The sequence below is a fragment of the Xenopus laevis genome, chromosome 5S, assembly GCF_017654675.1.
Source record: "Xenopus laevis strain J_2021 chromosome 5S, Xenopus_laevis_v10.1, whole genome shotgun sequence".
In the NCBI taxonomy this organism is placed as follows: domain Eukaryota; kingdom Metazoa; phylum Chordata; class Amphibia; order Anura; family Pipidae; genus Xenopus; species Xenopus laevis.
This window is the reverse complement of record NC_054380.1, coordinates 127,100,835-127,124,764: the sequence shown is the minus strand read 5'-3', so window position 1 is coordinate 127,124,764 and position 23,930 is coordinate 127,100,835. Positions and strand designations below refer to the sequence as shown.

Genomic DNA, 23,930 nt, shown 5'->3' with positions numbered 1-23,930 from the left:
TGAATTTTACCGACTTGAAAACTTGAATCGATTTCGACTAAACTCGATTTGAGTTTTTTCTCTGAAAAAAACCTTGAATGTCAGGAAGGCTAGTAACTTGTCCAAATTGGTCCCTGGACCTCTCCCATTGACTAAAGGTGGCCATACACTATTGGATCCGCTCGTTTGGCGAGGTCGCCAAATTAGTGGATCTTAACCCGATATGCCCATTAATGGCTGGGTGATATTGGGTAAATACGAATGTTCGGCCTAAAGGTGGCCATACACTATTAGATCCACTTGTTTAGCGAGGTCGCCAAATGAGCGGATCTTAACTTGATATGCCCACTAATGGCTGGGAAATATTGGGTGAATCTGAATGTTCGGCCCTGGGGGCGAGCGATCGGATTACAAAGCTGCCAATTGGCACAGACGGGATCTCAGAAAAAAATCAAACTTGCACGATCAAGAGGACCCGTCAGGATAAGCTGCTGAATCGGTCTAAAGGACCAATATCGGCAGCTTTAATCTGCCCGTGTATGGCCACCTTTATACATATACAGCAGGTTTTAGGTGGAGATAGTCGAATTCAAATTTTTAATTCAAAGTCTCAAAATTCGAATTAAAATTCAAATCAAGCTTGCATAATTCAAAATTCAAATTTGAGAGTTTTGACCATGAAATTTTTTTTTTCGAATTTGCATTTTCAATTCGACCCTTAATAAATCTGCATAGGGTCGAGGGGCATGGCCTGATGTTTAGTAGTGTTCATGCTTTTTGTTTCATTCGCATCGCAACCCTTCTTCATGTGCAGGTGTTTTTATTTTAGTGAATAATCACAGCATACAGCCTTCTGTCAGAGACATAAGAAAAGAAGCAAAAGAAAAACCTGGAGCTGCAGTGAAATGTTTTGGCACAATGTGATGTGATGAGAACATTCAGTTTTGCTAGAAGCACAGCCGTTTACATTCTCTTGCTCATTCCATTCATAGTGAAAAACAGAAACACAATAACTTGTAGGCGTCCTGGCCACCAATGTTCTTCTTTATATATAACTTATAGGGGTCCTGGCCACTAATGTTCTTTTTTATAACTTGTAGGGGCCTGGCACCAATTTTTTTTTTAATATAACTTGCAAGCACCCTGGCCACCAATGTTCTTTTTTATAACTTTTAGGGGCCCTGGCAACGATGTTCTTTTTTTAAATAACTTACAGGGACCCTGGCCACCAATGTTCTTTTTTTTATAAATTGTAGGGTCCTTGGCCACCAATGTTCTTTTTTTTTTTAATATAACTAGTAGGGGCCCTGCCACCAACTGTTTTTTTTTTATAACTTGTAGGGGCTCTGGCCACCAATGTTGTTTTTTTATATTACTTACAGGGACCACCAATGTTCTTTTTTTTATAAATTGTAGGGTCCTTGGACACCAATGTTCTTTTTTTTTTTTTTTTTATAAATTGTAGGAGCCATGGCGCCAATGTTCTTTTTTTTTTAATATAACTTGTAGGGGCCCTGCCACCAAGTGTTTTTTTTTTATAACTTGTAGGGGATCTGGCCACCAATGTTTTTTTTTACTTTTTACTTTTAGAGGGGCCTTAATGTTTTATCACTTGTGCCTGTGTGGCCTTTGTATTGATGGATGGGGAAGGGGTGGCAAGGGGTGGCCAGAAAATTTTGTTGTGCGGGGCCCTGTGATATCTGATGGCAGTACTGCTGTTGCGATTTCAAAGCAAATCAATCTAAATACTGTTCTATGGGAAATATAAACTGATCCAACAGCAATGATGAGATCTGAAATTCCACCATTGTGAGTAAGAAATGCATGACATGATGCAATTTATACAAAATTCATGGCGGTAGCTTTGTTGAGACAGATTTTATCTTCTGACAGAACTTTATTTTCATACAAATTAAGAAATTCTTTCAGGAAGCAAATACTTCAGTCACGTTTTAGATGTTCAATGTTCCTTAGTTGATTTCCTTTCTCCAAACTTCTGCATTTTTTGTGACTTTTAAGTAGCTTTCTAAAATAACACAAATGTTACATGAGAATCTGCTCATTTGGTACAATTTATTTGAGTCTATCTCTCTGTGTAATATCTTCTGTATATCATTTTGGCTGGTTCTCAAAGCTGGTGGAACCATTCAAATATTGTTTGGTCACAATATATTTGGTGCAAAATGAAGACTAAATCATGCCATAATTTTATATCTCTGAAGATGCTGAAAACATTAACTCACTAGAGCTTCACATGTCAAACAAAGAATACCCCAACCTTTTTTATCTATGAGTCACATTCAAATGTCGAAGGAGTTGGGGAGCAACATAAGGGCCGTGATTTGTTATTTGTGGACCCCTGCAGGAGACTCTGTTTGCCAGTACACCTTGTTTTTATGCAACTAAAACTTGCCTCCAAGCCAGGAATTCATAAACAGGCACCTGCTTTGAGGTCACTGGGAGCAACATCTAAAAGGTTGGTGGGGAACATGTTGCTCGGGAACCACTGGTAGGAATGAATGCCTTTGAATATTGTCCTTTTTGTTTTAATAAATATTTGATAATGGACAAAAATTTGAAATCAGTAATCTTTAGGTTTTTTTAGATGTCATGTGGGCAAGCTGTTCTTGAAAAACACTATTCATTTGGTTGCCTGAAACTTGACTTAATTAACTTAAAGGGATACTGTCATGGGAAAAAATATTTTTTCAAAATGAATCAGTTAATAGTGCTGCTTCAGCAGAATTCTGCACTGAAATCCATTTCTCAAAAGAGCAAACAGATTTTTTTATATTCAATTTTGAAATCTGACATGGGGCTAGACATATTGTCAATTTCCCAGCTGCCCCAAGTCATGTGACTTGTGCTCTGATAAACTTCAATCACTCTTTACTGCTGTACTGCAAGCACAGTTTGATATCACCCCCTCCCTTTTTCCCCCAGCAGCCAAACAAAAGAACAATGGGAAGGTAACCAGATAACAGCTCCCTAACACAAGATAACAACTGCCTGGTAGATCTAAGAACATAACTCAATAGTAAAAACCCATGTCCCACTTAGACTCCTTCAGTTACATTGAGAAGGAAAAACAGCAGCCTGCCAGAAAGCATTTCTCTCCTAAAGTGCAGGCACAAGTCACATGACATGGGGCAGCTGGGAAATTGACAAAATGTCTAGCCCCATGTCAGATTTCAAAATTGAATATAAAAAAATCAGTTTGCTCTTTTGAGAAATGGATTTCAGTGCAGAATTCTGCTGGAGTAGCACTATTAACTGATGTGTTTTGGAAAAAACATGTTTTCCGATGACAGGATCCCTTTAAGTAACTTAAAGCTGGTGAGGATGAACCTCTATTCTCTTGTCTCTTTGACACATAGAGGGTTATTTATCAAAGTCCGATTTTATCAACATTTTCTGCTACAAACTCTGATCAAATCCAATCGGGCTTTTTTCGCATATTTATTATAACATTTTCCTGAAAATTAGCTTTGCGTGAAAAAAAATCAGATTTTCAAGTTTTTTTCAGATTTTTCACCTGAAAACTCAGATTTCTTATGCTTTTTTGCCCGAAAACTCAGAAAACTTCAGGGTATTGCATGAAACCGAGCACACATCGAAAAATCATTGGGACTTCTCCCATTGACTTATATGCAACCTTGACAGGTCTGAGATGCCGCAATTTATAATTCAGATTTTTTAAAAGTCCGATTTTATTAAAAAAAAATCACAAATTTTTCGGGATTTTAGCATTCGGAGTTTAGTAAATAACCCCCTTAGCTGTAAGGAATCTTCAATGCAACTGTATTTAGTATTTATTATTGTATGTTGTAATTATTTGTATCTATTATTTTAATGACCCCCCTATTTGTTCTATTAATTTAGTTTTATGTTGTACAGTGCTGCTTACATATACAGTAAATAAAAATATACAAACAGACATACATACATACACCCTCAATCTGGTGCTCTGTGCAGAAAGCAACAGCCCTAGGATTGCATTGTCTGTAAACTGCAATATTTGTTGTGTGTGTGTAGTTAAAAAACTTGAATGTATGGGATTTATTAAGCACAAAAAACTTGCTGACAAATACAAATCTAAACATTTGGCATAAAAGCTGCCCAACTCATGCAGAAGTCAATGGAAGTTGTCCTAGGCCAGAGGTCTCCAACATTTTTTACCCGCGACCCACATATCAATGTAAATAGAGTTGGGGAGCAATGCAAGCATGAAAAAGTCCCTGGTTATGCCAAATAAGGGTTATGATTGGCTGTTGGTAGCCCCTGTGTGGACCTTCAGCCTAGAGGAGGTAAACCTGTTTGTTTTTTTTTGCAACCAAAACTTGCCTCCAAGACAGGAATTAAAAAATAAGCACCTGCTTTGGGGTCACTGGGAGCAACATCCAAGGGGCTAGTGAACCACATGTTACTCTTCAAGCCACTGCTTGGGGATCACTGTCCTAGGCACATTTTTAGTGATTTCTTTTTACATTTTTCAGATTTTTTGAATATTTTTGAGACTTGGTAGACCCATTTAAAGTCATTAGAAGTATATCGATACTCTGGATTCCGCATTTTTATTCAATCAAGATTATTCACAAATAGGCCCACATGAGTGTATTTTTTTATGAGTATTTTTTCCAATGCAATTGAATTTTTAAATAACTCTTTAAATCCACAAATTCGAACTTTGTTAAATACAGTAAGCCACCCCATGTTGTTTAGTTAGACCGTTGATAGTCACATTAATAATTTGATTTGGTATAGGAGGGCCAATTCAGAATGTCTTAAAAAATTTCATCACAAAAAAATGCAAATAAGCTCTATCAAGTCTTTTGGCAATTAGATTACATAATTCCAATAAAAATTGAGTAAAAAAAAACTACTTTGTTGCTAATTACTAAAAAAAAAACTTGATTGCAGCAAAATACACATTGTCCCAATCATTTTTACAATTTCAACTGCTGAATTTTCATCTGATCAGTCTGGAAAACTCAAATGGTAAAAAATTAAAGATCTCAATTTTTTCTCTCTATGATTTACTCAAATCGAGGAAAATACTCCATTAGGAATTATAATAAATTAGCCCCTTTGTTTTATACCTTGCAGCACACCATTGTGTTGCTTCAAAACCTATTTTGGTACATTATTTATATTAGAAGTTAATTTGATTCTGTTTATCTCTTTGAGGTTGCTACCACAACTATTCCATTTTATGGATTATTTTATCCAGTTTCACGGTGTCAAAACTTGATTTTTATCAGCTAGTCTTGAATAAGATGAATAAGATTCAATTATATTCCCTTAATGCCCACCAAAACCTGCCATTTTACTGTCACCAGTAATTAAAGCTCACCCATCTTCTTAAAAACTTCTAGTAACCCACCCCACCTCAGCATTTGTTTTCATGGCAATGAAATAGACACTCACCATGGTTCACCCTACACTATCTCCAGAAAGAGGTTATGTTTTTGTGGTTGGTGTTTATTAAATAAAACATCTTAAAATAAAACTAAGGAGGTGTTTTAACACCCACAGCCTGATCAGTGAGGGTGGTGGCTAGGTTTCTATTTCTAGACACTTGGAATGCAAGCTTGGCCATACAGGAACAAACACATCTGGGTTTGTGCCAGAGCCGTGGCTGGAATCCAAAAGGTTCATAGCAGTTGTACATAGTGATGACTCATTTTCCAGTTATTTAGGTGTCAGTTTGCATAAGTATACGCATTCCCAATGGGTCTTCTCTAGTTAATTTGCTTGTGTTCAGTTCGCAAGGAAATCTATTCAAATGAAATATTACTTCTGTTTAGCATGGTAGTTCTCCCCGGGAGAATTTTATCGGCTCAACATTTATTTTTTAGCAGAGGGAGGCCAATGTGTTAGATGCATAAAGAAAAGCAGGAAGTAGGAAAAACTAATAAATAATGAAGTGAATACCTACACCCAGTACCCACCTACTGTATATTTTAATGATGGACTGTTTTAGAACTTGGAAAATTAGATTATTAATATCTCATATGAATAGCTTTGACTTTTGGTTATATAAGTTGTAGTTTATCTGCATATTAGCTAATGTAGTTACGCTTGCATTTAATTAAATCATGTACCTCTTCTCTCTGTTGAACTCTTTTGCCTTGATGCAATCTGGAATGTTTAGAAAAAAACGAGTTTTCTCATATCTGTTTTTCTATTGTTTCCCAATAAGCAAAGGTTGTGTTGTTTCTTTTAAAGTTGAGAACAAAACTATTTAAATTAAACAATAAAACTGCTAATGCCATTGCTGTAATATTGGATTTTTGTTAAATCAAGTCCACAGAGTATAAGCATTTATTACAAGAGCTCATTTAAGATCACAGCCACAGTGCACTAAAATTGACATGTACTTTTGTTAAAAGACACTTCATGGGCTTCCCTATAGTTACAACTAGTCTGACTCTAATTAGTGTGCCTGTTGATGCTTGGGAATCCTAAAGCACATGCCTGGGATGCAACAATAGGGGGGGTTAAAGTGTCTTCTGCCTACCCCTAGTCCATATTCCTTCACCTCCTCATTCTCTCCTCCATCCCTCCCTCCCCTACGTCGCTCCCCCTCCCCTCTGTCACACTGCAATCCCTCCACGCACATGAGGGTGGTGTCGGCCAAGTCGCCTCACATTAGCAACAAACACAGGAAATTACACAAATGGAATTGTGTGTGTGGGGGAGGGAAAATTGCAATGTAAAAAGCATGGTGTTGTCATGGTCGGCACCCTAAATTCAGAACCAATGCTAAGCACCCTGTTCTCGGCTCTTGCTTCCACCTTTAACAGCTGCCTTTCACCTCGGGAGGAGTCCCTTGGCTAATCGGATGCCGCCAGGTCTTAATAAGAGAGGTGCCAAGCAAGGGGTTCTGAATGAGCAAAGGGGCACGACTGTAAAGCAAAGTCTTTTGGGCAGACAGTCATGGTACAAGGCGTAGACAGGAAGCGTAGTCAGATCAGGCCGGATCGGGGCAGGCAAGTACAAATGGAGTCAGGCAGACAAGTGTCAAACCAGAAGATCAATCAGAAAGGGGTACAGAAACAGCGGAGTCGATAATCAGGCAAGGGTCAGGATTCAGAAGTCGGTATCGACAGTAGCAGGCAGGGGTCACAACAGAGAATCAGTTTACAAAAGCTAAACAACACAGAGGCACCAGGAAACTCAGGAACAAGATCTTATAACCGGCAAGGCAAAATATGTTTTGTGGCTTTAAATAATTTTGAATTTCGCGCACTGACGTCATCACATCAGCGCGCATGCGTCAATAAACCAGGAAGTAGCGCACCGCGCGCGCCTTAACAAATATTACCAGAGGAGCGGCAGTGGTCACTAAACCACCAGGGTAAGTTGTTACAGGTGTATTGCTTCTGAAACTGAGGTTGTAAACCCTAACCCTAATGCATAATATATTCCTTCCTATGCATGCCGCTTCCTGGTTTAATGCACAAGCCGCTGCTGCGTGTCCTTTTATACAGGTCACACCACGTGATGTCATTGCGTGTGTGAAACTTAAATATTTAAAGGCACCTTTCTAACTGCCCAACATACTGTAGGTCTAGTCCTGTTAGTTCCTGAGTGTATTTCTTGTGTATGCTACTGTTCCTTACACGTGGCTGTCCTTGACCACCACTGTATAGCTGCTTGACCTGACCTTTGACTGTTATTAACCACTCTTCCAGATCCTGATTCTGTATCATACTGTTTGTTTGGTTTTGACCCCGGCCTGTTTCTCCTGACTACACTTCTGGTTCCTGATCCTGTACTGCACAGACTGATTTGTTTTGACAGCCCGTTCCATGACTAAGCTTATTCTTTCCCTGTTCTTCTGTTGCTTTTCTCCCCAGAACTCTCACCTTGGACCTCTCACTTTATGACCTGGGAGCATCCGAGTAGCAGAGGGCTCCTCCCAAAGCGAAAGGCAGCTGTTACAGGTAGAACATGAGCCATTGCCAGAATCTTGGAGTTTGGATTTTGGGACACCATATGTTACAATATTCTGTTCAGCTGTGGGTCTAGCACTCTCGCCCACCCTCCCATCCTCTCTGATCTAGCAAATTGTTTTCCTTTACCTGTTTGATCCACCTCCGGTGTGCTGTCACTTCCAAGACATCTGCAACCCATAGAAGCCTGACTCAAAATAAAAAAAAAACAATAGAAGAATAAAAATAAAGATCAAATTAATGTTGTGTATTTTTCACTCTTACTTAGGATACTGTGCCCTGGCCTTGACCATTTACCTGATTGCTTCTTTTTTCTGATAACCTTTTTTTATCATGGGTATTGCCACAGTCGCTAAAAACCCAGAGCATATACCTTCAACTAGGGATTATTCATTAAAAAGAATCAATCCTATATGGTCGACTCTAAGGGGCAAGGAGTGAGATTAAACTCATCCACTTTCTATTTATTCCTATGGGATTTTTTAGAGGTGTGTTGTGTCGAACGGTGAATTCTAACTTTCACCCAGTGATAAAAATATTTCCAAAAATCCCATAGGAATGAATAGCTCTAATCTCACATTTTGATAAATATGCCCCAAAGAATTGATATTTTTATGCCAAATCTATGAGGGGCTTGCATAAAAATGGTTAACTACTGTAAGATACTGTAAGACAAAAGAATGAAGGTGGACAAAATAACATGACGTCCATGAGATCAAAGTCATGTGAATGACCATGCAATCAGCAGCAAGTGGTGTACTTGATGTGGTTTTTTTTTCTATGAGAAGTGTGTTCTGAAGAAATTCTCATCACTCTCCCAAAATCAAATTAATTAACCCTAAAGCCCAGAAATCTCACTAAGGTTATGTCCTAACTGTCCACATATCAACTTCCATCCCTATGTGACAGTCATATATAATGTAAATTCATTATAAATATGGCGTCTCTTCCACTTATTATTTGGTTATTTGTATAAATACTTCACCCAGGCTGTTTAAAGGAAACTAAATAGAAAGTGAACTGCACTTAGTCAGCCTTATACCCTTAGGCCTCCTTCCACACCCTTTTCATAGAAATGAAGAATTCACCTATAATTAAGTTCTGCAAATGCAAGTGACTTATCTTGCATCATCTGCTCAAGCTTGGATCTTGTATATCTAAAAAAAAACAAATACACCCCCACCTTGCTTGTTGTAACCCCAAACATAAAATAATTCTAGGCAACTTTTCAATATACAGTCATTACACATTTCTGATTGAAAGAAAACATTGAAATCAGCACTAGAATAAGCATTTAGGGCGTTATTTATTAAGGCGCAATTTTTTTGCCGCTTAAAACTCAAAAAAGTTGCGGTAAAAAAAGACATGATCTTTCCGCGATTAATTATGGCCCTAAGCTGTTCCAAGTCCGAATCTGAAAATACGCCATCAAAAACCTGCCTAATTTATGTAAGAGTCAACGGCAGATTTCCCCTTAATCATGTGAAGATGTTTTAACCCTCACAAAATGTTCAGAGTTTTCAGGGTTTTCTGCGAAAACTCAAACTTTTTGTGGTTTTCGGGCATGAAACGCAAATATTCAGTTTTTTTCCACGACAAAAGTTGAGTTTTTTCCCATTTTGATTTTTTTTTTTGATAAATAAGGGCAAATCGTGGATTCTAGTTTGGTCATAGTTTTTATATTTAAAAAATCTGAAATATTCAAATTTTGATAAATAACCCCCTTAAAGTTATTATAATTGCTTACATTTCCACATTTCCACATTGGAGCCCTAGTATACCACCAGATCTGTTCAGTTTCATTGACATAATGATCAGACTAGGAAAAATTCAGGTCCTTTTTAGTTTCTTTCAGAAACTAGAAGCAGCAGCTGAAGACCAATTTAGGGAACGTCTCCTATATGTAAACATTCTGAGATATTTTATAAAGGTTGTTCCAAAAGTAGGGGCATAGAGTTGTTACCTTGGCCAATTTGTCATTAAATTGCATCCATTTCAACAAAATTCTACAGAGAAAATAACACATATTTCTTGTCAAATATAGACTTACACATTGGTTAAAAGGAAAATATATGTATATGTACTCATTCTCATTTCAAAATTGTCATCAATCATATTATGACAAATATAAGGATAAGTATCAATTATGACGTGTGGCACAATCAGTGTTGGACTGGGGGGTTCACAGACCACCAGGACTTCTACATCGGGGCTACCAACCCACCCAAGCCTTCCAGTTGTCTCCATCGGGTGTTGAGGAGGTCAGGAAGCAGAGCAAAGAAGTCTCAGGCAGGGACAGTTGTGGGTCGGCGGGGCCACAAGAGCCAGGGCCCACTGGTGTCCAACCCTGAGTACAATGCTATTGTAGCAGTGTACACACCTTCACACAGTGTATATATGGAATAATGTACAGGGATTATGCTCCATTACCTACAGTATATACTCCATCCATCCTGCTGCATCATATTTTTATATTTTTATATGACATCTGACTTTTGTGTTTACATTTTTAAAGCTACAAAAAATACAACTCTGAGTGCATCATGCACCTTTAAAATGAATATATTTTTTTTTAATTTTAATAGATTTAATGTTGAAGCTGTGATTTCAGCAAATTATGGGAATAAATTTGTAAAAATTACAGCTTTTTGTCATATTAATTAGCTTTTTAAATACCAGCATATATTATGCTCTCTTTAGAGCCCTGCGGGAAATATGAGAATTCCCTTAGCATAATGGTATGTTCTGTTTTCAGCCCTGCAACGCATTTTGCATCTATAATGTCTTTGGTGAAAGGTCATACACTAATGTAGTCTCATTGGGCACACAACATATTCATCTCCGTAATAGTTCAAAATCAGCACAATATAAGCAGTGCAAAAATGTTTCTGAAGGATTTCTTCACTTAGAATGACAAGTATGCACTATGCATCTTTTATGTAAATTATGTGTTATACTGGATCTTTTATAGCAATAGAAGCATGGTGAACTATCGCAAGTGCATTCTAAAATTTGTCTTCAATAGTAATTTTAATTTCATACACATTTATGTTTTAGATGGTATCTGGGATGTCCAGTTGACTTAAAGCAGTGATCCCTAATCTGTAAAGCTGCTAACCAAATAGGGTCCAAAGCAGTGTAAACAAGGCTAACAGGCCTCCCAAATTACCATTACTAGTATTTGGCCTGATGAAACTCTTTGTCCAACTCTTGAGCCCTTGCTGTATTGGAGGCAGAGTGCTATTAAACTGCAAAACTTTAGTATTAACCAAAAATGGGTGCCAGCGGTTCCTATAACTTATCTGGAAGCAGTTGTATTGAGAATAATCCACAAAGAACGTCACAGAATAATATAGGTTGCAAATATTGAACAATCATATACTCAAATTACAGCACTGTGAGAAGAACATTCACATCTATAGAACATTTAGGGGCATATTTATCAAGGGTCGAATTTTGAATCTGAAAAACTTCTAAATTCAAATTCAAAAAGACCAACCGAAATTAAGTCAAAGTTTTTTTTGACCGAATAGGTCAGTTTTCGATCGATGGAATAGGTCTGTGTTTGGTAAAATTCTAATCGTTCGGATTGAAGTAATAGAGCAAAAAAACTTAGATTTTTCAAAGTCCACCAATTGAATCAAAATAGGTTCTAGGCGGTTGCCCATAGGCTAAAAAGCAATTCGGCAGGTTTTAGATGGCGAATGGTCTAAGTCGAATTCTTAAAGAGACAGTACATGATAAATTCCAATATTCAAAGTTTCGATTTTTTTTTCAAATTCAAATAGAATTTGGACTATTCCCTAGTCGGAATACACAAAAAATAGCTTGAAATTCGAATTTTTTGAATTTGAAAATTCACCTCGACCTTTGATAACTCTGCCCCTTATAGAAGAACCAATCAATTCACTTAAAGGTCTCTTCCCTTCTCTTGGAACTCTCTGAGTAGAAATCAGGTGGAAACTATCAAGTTCTGAACCAACTGAGTCACTATTCTGGGCAACAATGGCACCAAGACTGAGCCCCTCAGGCGGTGGAGCCGAAAACAACTCAGCTAAGTAGCCCAGAGCTAACTATCTCTCCTCCTATAACAGAAGATAGCTCATTACTTGCTAGATCTGCCAATCTTGACACCCTTCCCTTTATCGGGTTGTCTGGCAAAAAGTCCTGAACCTTTATGGGCACCAAAATATATATCCTAGAACACTGCCACCTTTTAACTAAACTAGGGAACTCTAAAGGGCATGATATGAAACAGAAGAGAAGCCTTTTTTCCTCCAAAAACTAAGGAGCTCCATACTCCAAACTTTAAGGGTCTGAAGTTTGCTTCTGAAGAATGGCGAGACGCCACGAAACGCGTAAAGCACACGATCTGTCCAAATGCAGATACATTGAAACGTCTATTTTTTAACATGGATTATTTAAGTATATATTTTTAAATACTCTACTCCTGGTGCTCCGTAAGTTGTTTCTTTTTTCCATGGAATTGGTCCGCTTGGGGGATGGAAAGTACGTGCAGAACAGAGGTGAGTGTGTGAGAGGAATGTGATGCTCCCCGTATTTGGAAGTCTATCTCCAAACTTTAAGGGACTAAACAATAAAAGGGGAAATTATTTACTAATCCCCTACAACAGTTTGACTGTTATAATAATATTTCTGGAATCCGTAACAACTTGAGTACTAAGTTAATTTAGCCCATGGCCAGTTATATATGGATCTGCAGGGTCTCTTTCCAAACTAGACACCTACATCAGTTTCAGCCTTGCCCAACGATTATTAAAATTGCTAATATCTTTAAGAGGGGCTTGGATGATTTCTTGGACAAGCATAATATTCAAGGCAATAGTGATACATATATTTTGACCACAGATTGAAATTACCTCATCCCAAGCAAAATTGTGCCTTGGGGTTATCCTAGATTCTGCCCTGTCCTTCACTCCTCATATCCAGTCACTTATTAAATCATGTCACTTCCACCTAAGGAACATATCCAAAATACCATCATTTATCACCCAAGATGCTGCCAAAATTCTTATTCACTCTCTCATCATATCACGTCTAGACTACTGTAACTCTCTTTTAATTGGCCTTCCCCTCCAGAGACTGTCACCTCTCCAGTCCATAATGAACACTGCTGCGAGGCTCATATACCTCAGCAACCGCTCCTCCTCTGCCTCGCCATTCTGCCAATCCCTGCACTGGCTTCCACTACCTCTCAGAATTAAATTTAAATTAATGACCCTGACATTCAAAGCACTTCATAACTCTGCCCCACCCTGCATCTCTAAACTCATCTCTATATACTCACCCAACCGCTTACTGACCTGCTACTCAACTCTTCTCTCATTACCTCCTCACATGCTCGCATTCAAGACTTTACAAGGGCTGCACCCCTCCTCTGGAACTCTCTCCCACGGTCTGTCCGACTTTCTCCCAACCTTTCTGCTTTCAGGAAATCTCTTAAAACGCACTTCTTTCGAGAAGCCTACCCTCACTCTGCTTAACTACCAAACGCAATACCACATACAGTACCACATTTCTCACCCACTTAATTCAATCTTGCCCACTCCCACAACTTGTGTATTACTCCCTTCCCTTTAGAGTGTAAGCTCTTTCTGCATAGAGCCTTCCTCACCTTTTGTACCGGTATTGATTGTGATGTATGTAACTCCATATGTTCTATGTATATAATTCATGTGATTTAGTTGTATAATCACATTTACTTTACAGCGCTACGCAATATGTTGGCGCTATATAAATATACATGTTAATAATAATAATATTGGCATCTATAAATATGGATTCTTAACAGTTTACACCACAGTGAGGATATTGTTCACATCTTGAGAAAAATCCAGAGGTCAGTTTTTCTATTCTCTATAAAATAAGAATATATTTTACATACATTTAATTAAGAAAAATTGCCCTTCAACCTCTCAATCCCATTACCCTGAGGCCAGTTTAATTCCAAAAGCAGCTGATTTCCGTCCGAATCCTATTCAAGACATGCTCCAAATCTCTCTCACTAGGCAAGGGCAGTGCAATTAACTGTAACCCTGAATGCCTTTCGATATTGGACTGTTCAGCACCAGCTAAGTGAACTTTATATATTTCTTATTTTTGCAGGTAGAGGCTTATGGAGGAAAAGACGAATAAGGCATATATTTCAGAGTGACACTGTTTTTCCAATTAGATGTTAATAAGATGAAACTCAGAGTGTCAGTTTGATTGCATGAGATGGATCAGAGACACGTTGTGTTGTGTGAGTCATCCCAGCAGGATACTACAGTGCTTATCCCTCAAAACAGAGGAGAAAGAATCATTATTTATAGTATTTAAATGGTGGTGTGCCCGGGAGCTGAGTTATGAGGTGGGTGCTAGTTATTACCTTTAATAAATGAAGAGTTGCACAGGTCTAGATAAGATAAAAACAAATACTGTAATGTTTGTATTTGGGCAACTGCTAATGTTTTTGAAAATTGTCTTGGTAACCTTGATCAACCCCTAGCTGAAGGCTACTCTTTGAATTTTCTACTACACACGCCTTTAACAAACATCCCACACAACTAGGCAAACCCTTTATTTATAGATGCCTACAAAGCAAGGCATTCAGTTAGACATAGAAATGGATTATTGCCATACACCTCATTGTACAGTCGAGGGGGTCGAAGTTTTTTCTTAAAGAGACAGTACTTCAACTATCGAATTGTCGAATAGTCGAACGATTTTTAGTTTGAATCGTTCGATTCTAAATCAAAGTCATAGTCGATGGTCGAAGTAGCCAAAAAAACATTCGAAATTCAAAGTTTTTTTTATTCATTCCTTCACTCGAGTAAATGTAAATGTGCCCTTATATATCAGCACAAGTGAACCTTCAATGGTAGTTGGAAATATTGTGCTGCTGGTTTTTTTGGTTGGATTTAGAAAATGTGCGTTGCATCCAAGATAAAAAAAACTGAATAATTGATTAACCACAAAAAACCAGTTTGCAAACCAGTTGCAAATTGTCCCATGCATTACTAAGGGGCCTATTTGCTAGCATTCAAATTTTTCTTTTTCTTTTTTGGATTTTTCTGTTGTTCTTTAAAAAGTTGTAAAATTTGAGATTTAAAACAATGAAAAACTATATTAAAAAACTGTGCCAATTAAAAGCTGTCAATGTCTTATAGTAAATGGAAGCTGAGCTGATCCTAATAGACCGTTTTTATCAATTTTAGCTTTTTTGCTAGTAATTATCAAAAAATAATAACATTTTTAGAGGTTTTAGAGGTTGTCGTATTTTTAGCACATTGTTCAGCGCTTTTTTTTTCACTCCTACTTTTTTATGTTCGGATCATTTAATAACTTTCATGGCATTTGTGGTTTTAGAGAATATATTTGTGGTTTCTAAAACTTCTAAAATCAGAATGTTGATAAATGAGCCACTTAATATCAGCACAAGTGAACCTTCAATGGTAGTTGGAAATATTATGCTGCTGTTTTTTTTGGTTGGATTTAGAAAATGTGCGTTGCATCCAAGATAGAATTACAACCAATTGTCACTGACTGTACAAGGAGAAAAGTCAATGGCTGATGTTCCCAGCTCATATCAATTTTACTTTCAAAGGTTGATTAAAACATATTTTCCACCAAAAGCAAAGAATTCCATCTCATTACCGCAGAGATAGCCCCAGGCTGCCCCACAGCAGTAAGCAGGGATTCACATGCTTCTCAGCATGAACTGAACTGAACTGAACTTTTAACGAAATTTGATATTTTAAATACGGTTTGAATCTAAATGTCATTTGTCATTATTACATTGTTATATAGTCATCTGCCTGAATTTCACTGATTCCACTGCACACAAATGAAAAGGCGGGGACATCTGGTCTGAAAAAAGTGAGCCTCCATCAAGAGATTGGACTTGACATAGGCTTTAAATCAAGTGAAACAATTTCAGGCAATTTGGAGGATTAAATTGCTACATTTAGACTTACTCCTAGGCATATCTTTTATACAGCTGTGTTTCTTAACATACTGTAGGGATCATTATTATATTATTCTTGCCAGAGGGCTATGTGGGATATTGTAAAGAACTACTGCACAAATAGTACTCAAAAAATTCTGGTTTCTAAGACATTAAGGGGTTATCTTTTAAAGTGCAAAATGCAAAGAACTCGAAAAATTCTATTTTTTTTACTATAAAATCCAAATTTTTAGTGGAAAAAAAACCTTGAATTTTTTCGAGATTTATTATACCCCGAGGATCGAAAAAGTCAGAATACGAAAATCCGCCATCTCAGACCTGCCAAGGTTGTATATAAGTCAATGGGAGAAATCCCTATCCTATTTGGAAGCTTCTGTGGTCTGTGCTGGAATTAGCTTGAAAATCGTACAATTTTGGGAAAAAGTGTGAAAAATTTAGCTGAACCTTGTTACCTGAAAACCTTGATACCTGGAAACCTTGATACCCGGAAGCCTTGATACCTGGAAGCCTTGATACCTGGAAACCTTGATACCTGGAAACCTTGATACCTGGAAACCTTGATACCTGAAAGCCTTGATACCTTGAAACCTTGATACCTGGAAGCCTTGATACCTGGAAACCTTGATACCTGGAAGCCTTGATACCTTGAAACCTTGATACCTGGAAGGCTTGATACCTGGAAGCCTTGATACCTGGAAACCTTGATACCTGGAAGCCTTGATACCTTGAAACCTTGATACCTGGAAGGCTTGATACCTGGAAGCCTTGATACCTGGAAACCTTGATACCTGGAAGCCTTGATACCTGGAAACCTTGATACCTGGAAGCCTTGATACCTGGAAGCCTTGATACCTTGAAACCTTGATGCCTGGAAACCTTGATACCTGGAAACTTTGTATTTATATACCTTGTTCCTGAATACCTTTTGCTTTGTTCCTGAGTGAGTACCTTTAGTTCCTGTGTTCCCAATTTTTTCCTCACCTTGTGGATACCCTGATTATCCTTTTTGCCTGTTCCTGCCTTTTGTTTTCTGTCTTCTGGCTATCATTAAATATTCCATCTTCTATCATCATGTCTTTGCCTCCAATCACCTATGGGTACACCCCTGGGCTTCCACCATATCCACACCCCATGGAGTGGCTATCCTCAGTTACAGCGGTTCCCCGTTGTAAACCTTACACACAACAGTTCTAAGTGAATCTACCCCATGATGTCCACATAAAAAGTTTTCATGTCCCCTAACAAAAATGTTTTTTCCGGAAAAAACATTTTTCAACCTTTACAGTGCTTTGTTTTAAAGGTATTTTGGAAGATGGTCATCTTATTGTCCAATTATATTAGTAAAGTGACTCTTACCACATATACTCACTTTTGAGAGCCAAATATAACTTGTGATGTCACACATAAAGCCTTGGGGGGCCTTAGAGGGGCATACGAATCCCCTAGTAATGCTAACTCATCTCATTAGAAACCTCTTGCATTTAACAAGATAAAATACCCAAAAATTAAAATGTTCTGCTGCAAATTGTTAGACATCATTATGAGTATTTGCCTAGAGTAATCATGTGTAAATGTCATACACTGAAATATGCGCTTCATACTGTATATAATTCCAATGTCACTTAGGACACCTGTCACCACTTATGTATGTGATTATAATTAGGTCATGGAATTCAGAGTTTACCCATAATAGATCAGAAATGGAATCAGGCTGAAAATATCAGACAAGGCAACAAAGGGCTCAGTGAAATCAACCTTGAAGCAGCGTATCTGGTGAAAATATTTTTTTTCCACTGCATAGGCTATTGCAATTAACCTTGAGCATACCAATTCATTTTTACAAACTGAGTTTAGAAGCACAAGGAGACTATGCACTTATAGAAACGATCAATGTGACCTTTCTAATGATATGGTGAGTGGATAAGGCCTGACTTTTGAGTATAAATCAGATACTGAAACATGTAATAAGCCAATGCCCAACATAGAACCTTTTTATCACTGTGAATGGCCATTATGTTAGCCAATTATATATTTCCAGAAATGGTTGCCATTTGTAAGGCATGCTGTGTTCAAATTATATTGTGGGACTCCTTTTATTCTTGTGTTGCTCCCTAACTCTGTTTACATTTGAATGTGGCTCATGGGTATAAAAAGATGGGGACCCTTGTAATAGAGGGCACTTTTCACTGGGGTGTAAATGAATTTTGCATCCGTATGAAATTTTTCGACAACTTTTTCTATAGTTCTTATGTTTTTTAAAATGGGGTATGTAGTACTCTTAGGGGTTATTTATCAAAATTTGATTTTTTTTCTGATGTTTTAACTAAAAAACGTCAGACCAAACCAGAATCCACAATTTACCCTTATTTATCATTAAAAACCTGACACTTTTTCAGATTGTCGCTCAAAAATCAAAAAATAATTTTTCCTATTTGCCGCCAGAAAAGTTGCGAAATAAGAGGAATCGGTGGAAAAGCTCTGAAGCTGCTAAGAATTAGAATCCGAAAATACTCCAGCTAAAACCTGTCAAAATCATGTAGAATCAACGCCAGATTGCTCCTTTAATAATTGAAACATATTTTTTAGCTTCGGGATTCTCGATAGGTTCAGGCTGTTTGCACTGGTTTTCACTCGATAATCTGATAAATTTGAATTTTCTGGGTGAAAAGTCAATAAAGTTGAGTTTTCAGAGCGACAATCTGAAAAAGTTGCACATTTCGATCTGACGATTGATTTTTTCACATAGATTTTTTTCAAGAACTTTTATTGATAAATTGAGGGGATTCAGATTTAGGAGTCTGATCAATTTTTTTTAAGTGAAGTGAGAAAAAGAAAAAGTTTTCGTAAATAACCCCCTAAAAAATTTCAAATTTTATTAGGTGTAATAACCATGAAAAACTCTAATACAAAACTGTTGAGGTCCCATAGAAGTGAATTGGAGCTGCTCTGCTCCTATTGGACCATTTTTAATCAATGCAGACGGTTTTTGACTTCAGATGATTTCTGATGTTATAAATTTTAGAGACCCAGCGTTTTTTCCGAACGTACTTGTTACGATCATGGTTTTAGAGAAATTGGGTTTAATCATGGTTTCAAATACCTCTAAAACCACTAAAATTCAACCTTCAATAAATAGGCCTCCACATAGTGAGAACAAAGTCATTTTAATGAAATACGTATTTTCAGTTTGCAGCAAATATAGTAGTGGGGTTGTACCACATAATGATGATATACTCTATGTTTGAGTGCTGAAGCTCATGTTGAAACAAAAAAACTGTTATATTATAGAATGCAAAAATTACTTTAAAGGGCATCAACTAATGATCTGATCCATTTTGCTTTGCCGAAAATTCGCAAAATGCCAAAGAATTCGCCAAAAGTCTTTGGCCAACACATTTTTATGGCGCGCAATTTTTTTTTTCACCCATCGGAGTCTATGGGCATCTTTTTTACGGTGAAACCTGCTGAGAAATTTTGCTTATCGATACTCGGTAATTCTGAACGCACATTTTGCTTCTACCTCTATATCGGAAGCCTTACAACTTGTTGGTGGCAATCGTGAAGAAACAATGTGAAGGAATTTTATTCTCTGTACACTGCTCTTAGATTTTCAGCGATACTCACTACAGCGTGCCATAGGCAGAGAGATTCTCTTTCTGGCAAATAGATGTTTTCATTACACAGGTTTGCAGAGGCCTTTACACCATATTTAACATTTTACGTTAAATGTTACTTCTCCTGTAATCAGTAGAACGTCATAGCACAAACACTATGTTAACCTAAGCATCGTCACGTTTACTTTAAGTTTATGAGTCAGTTATTCACCAGGCGCGAAAAAAAAATTCGCCAGCGTCGAAAAAAACGGGCGACGGCGTCAATAAAATGGGTGCCGGCGGCAAAAACGAGACGCCGGCGCCGTTTTGCTAATTTTTCGCCATTTCACGCGAAATTCGCAAATTTTTCGACGAAACGGCACAAATTCGCCCATCACTAGTCAGTTACAGTAACTGCAAATGTGATATAATGGGGCTATAAGATAATGGGAGCATGGCTCTTTTGCTGACAGCATGCAATGGAATCATTAAAGAAAATCATTTCAGCGAGATTCCCATTTTGTACAAATCATTGCAATTGACATTCAAGCCAGTGAGTAAACTAATCAGTAGTTGGGCTCCAAAGGATCTGAACTTGATTGAAATGGGAACAGAAATTCACAAATTCATTTTCATGTTGAATTAATTTTCAGCCCAAATACAGCTCATATACTCACATCTAAATTAATATTATTAGTAATATATAAGTATATATAGCGAACATACAGATTAAATACAAATAATGACTGATACAAGAGCAAAAGAGAGATATTACAATTGAATTTGGTTTTTTTACAGTTTGTGGCATTTTTGGCTAAAATTGTGATTTTGAGATTTCAAATCTCGCAATTTCAAGACAACGACAGGCCAGGTGCTCTAGGCAACTTGTTTGGTTGCACCGCCTCTATTGCGCTGCCGGATGTGAGCTAATAGACTACGCACAGTCCTTCTCAGCCGGGAACAGCAGACATGAGAGTGAAGAGAGGTGATCGAACTAGGGGTAGGCAGCATAGAAGGTACGTGCCTGGTGACTCCCTCCCAGCTTTGTGCCCTATACATGTGTCTACTCATGTAGACGTCAACGGGAGTTGTATTAGCAAAATTCAGGCTATTTTTCAGTTCAAGTTTTTGAGATTAAATTAAATATATTTGAATATATACTGTATATAATGTATGGCATATAAAGGCTACAATTTCAATTTACTGTGTTTTAAGTTTTATTTTCATGTTTTAACGTGATCGAGTTTTTAATTTTGGTTAATGAATGAAGAACACATTCAAATTGAAAAATGAGAAATACATTCTTGATAAATCTGCGCTGGGGAGTGTTTTATTGGATTTAACTGTTAGAATTTAGTCCTTAATCGTGATGAGTGTAATTTTTCAGCAGGCATGGATTTGCCGCAAAACTGCTGTGAAAAAAAAAACACAGTGGACTTCAATGGGGGAAAAAAGCCGCAAGAAAACCCCCATTAACATGATACAAATGTGAATGAGCAGGCATTAGTCAGTATTTGTATATAATACACAAAAGCCATGAATAGCTTGTAAATGATATCCTTATAAACGGTGAGTTCTGATGTCATCAGTTATAAATGGTGAGTTCTGATGTCATTTCTGTCACATGACTCATTAAAACCTGTGTATTTTAATAAATAAAGTACCCCCAGTAGCAAAATATGAGGATATTAGAAGTTACCTCGGAGTTCCATGACCTGTATAAAAACACTCGGCCTTCGGCCTCGTGTTTTTATATTGTCATGAAACTCCTCGGTAACTTATAATATCCTTATATTTTACAAGAGGGGGTACTTTATTCACTATATAAACTGAATATAAGCTTTATAAACTATTGTACAGGGGTTTGGAATATGTTTTCACTTCCAAAATACATGTTTTTATTAGTCCTATTAGTAGTAGTTATCCAATTCACACACAACAGCATTAGAAAAATAAAAGGAATTACTACAGGTAAATTTCAAAATGCATTTTTAAAAAATTATTTTCAAAATAATTTTTATAACTGCAGGTACTACTACAGGTATGGCATCCTTTATCCGGAAACCTATAATCCAGAAATCTTAGAATTATGAAAAGGTTGTCTCCTATAGACTCCGTTAATCTAGTTTTTTCATTTTTCCCTGTAATAATAAAACACTACCTTGTACATGATTCAAACTAAGATATGATTAATCCTTATTGGAATCAGAACCAGCTTATTGGGTTTATTGAATGATTTTCCAGTAGACTTTAGGTATGAAGATCCGAAATAAAGGAAAATTCCACTATCCACAAAACCCCAGGTCCCGAGAATTTTGGATAACTACTACTAATAGTACTAATAATTATTTTTCTAATGCTGTTGTGTGTGAACCAAGCGATAAACAGCTCCATAGGGGTGGGCGAATGTAAAACAGGAATTATATAGGAATTTATATTATAAATGTGCCATTTTGGCATAAAGTTATAATAAACCATAAGAGAAACTTGCAACTAATAAATGAACTGTTTTGATAACAGCCTGTTAAATATATAGGAAATCCATGATATATTTTAAAAGCTATAAATTAAGACATTATTATAATTCCCCTAAAGCAAACACAAAGACATAAATTGAAATGATAGATGATTACCTCTTGCAGAGCCAGCTGCCAGAGAAAATGATTTGTCTTTAAAGTTCATTAGTCAATTTTATTGCAAACAGTGCATTTGCATGATATTTGTAAATTTATGCGCTGCAAGTCATTTGAGAAGACGATATTTTGCCTTATAAGCAAAGCAATAAAATATAAACAGCTCTCATAATTATGGGGGAAAAAAATGGAAGGGTTATTTTTAAATAATGTCATAGACATAAATATATGCGTGTGTGAGCTTAATAGCCTAGGAAATAAATGATAGCTTTAAATGTTGAAGCAATGGATGATATATATGTGTTTTTCTATTACAACAAAACTCAACTAAAAAAACAAAATATATTATAATTATTTAATAGTAAAAATAATCATTTTTATCATAAAAAATATTAATTTGTATGTAATTGGAGCTTTGTGAAACCACAGTTAAAATATGTTTCTCCAAAACCACAAATGCCTTGAAAGTTATTATTAGATTTGAGTAGTGATGGACGAAAAATCGTGAAATAGGAAAGTACACGAAAAAACGTGAAATTCGAAAATTTTCACGAAAAAAACCAAAAAACGAGCAATTCGAACGTTTTCACAATTCAAATGGTTTCACAAAAAAATCAAGCAATTAGAACAGTTTTGCCAAAAAATCAAGCAATTTCAAAGTTTTCACGAACAAATAGAGAAATTGACACCGGCGAATTTTCACCGGTGAATTTTTGCAGGAGATTCACCGATTTATTCGCCGGCGGTGAAACACGGAAAACCGTGCCAGGCGAATTTATTCACCCATCACTAGATTTGAGTATAAAAATAACAAAATAAGTTGTGGAGGATGCACTAAATAAATACACATATGTCTAAGGGTTTGGCCACATAAGCAGATTTGGGGAGATTTGTCGCCTGGTGACAAATCTCCTCTTCTTCGCTGTGACTAATCTCCCCGATCTGCCTTCCCTGCCTTGCGCTGGCTAAAATGTTAATCGCCTGGGGGCAGGCACATGGAACGCTTTGTTAATTGCCTCACAAGGAAACTTCGGGCAACTTAGGAAAATGAAGTGCTCCGTGTGCCTGCCCTCAGGTGATTCATGTTTTAGCCAGCGGAAGCCAAGGGAAGGCAGATCGGGGAGATTAGTCGCCGTGAAGAAGGGATTTGTCGCCTGGAGACTAATCTGTCCGTGTGTCCAGACCCTAAAGCCTCTAAAAATTCAGGTCTTTTAAAAAGTTAATAGTGAAAAAAAACAGCCTAAACAGCTTAAAGTCTAAAAAAAGGTGGAATATCATTAGCGCAGCTCTTTTTATGGGATCTCAACTGCTTTTACTTTGCACAGTTTTGTACTGAAGTTTTTTGTCGTTTTTTTTCTATTTCTGCCGAAACAATGAAATTCGCTGTGAATTGGTGCCTGCCGAATTTATTCGCCCATCACTATGTTTTTTTTAACTATTTTTCACATTTGTAATTATTAGCACAAAACATTTGAATAGCTAAAAAAAAAAAATGTCCATAAATAACCCTTGTCACGAACACGATACTTCCAACCGCACGTGACTTTAGGTGTGGCTATCAGGGGTCACTCACTCAGTCTCTTACCCACCTTGCACACAGGTTAGACTAACACAAAAGCACCCCAAACACCAACCAACACCCACAAAACTTATTCGCTGCCACCATCTATCATTCACAGGCGATAGAAACTTAATGTGACTATTCCCCGTTCTCTTAACAGGTAATAACTCACAATACACCAATGCATTAAACACTCTCTCACTATAATCAGTTAGTTCCTACTGACTCAACAAGTACTTC

General features: G+C 37.1%; 1 long non-coding RNA gene across 1 annotated transcript; it reads left to right on the top strand.

Moving 5' to 3' along the window:
• Nucleotides 1–6,970: 6,970 nt before the first annotated feature.
• On the top strand, nucleotides 6,971–8,178 carry LOC108717602. The gene is made up of 2 exons (XR_001935873.2): nucleotides 6,971–7,339; nucleotides 7,842–8,178. It is a non-coding gene; the product is annotated as an uncharacterized LOC108717602 (long non-coding RNA).
• The last annotated feature ends 15,752 nt before the right edge of the window (nucleotides 8,179–23,930 follow it).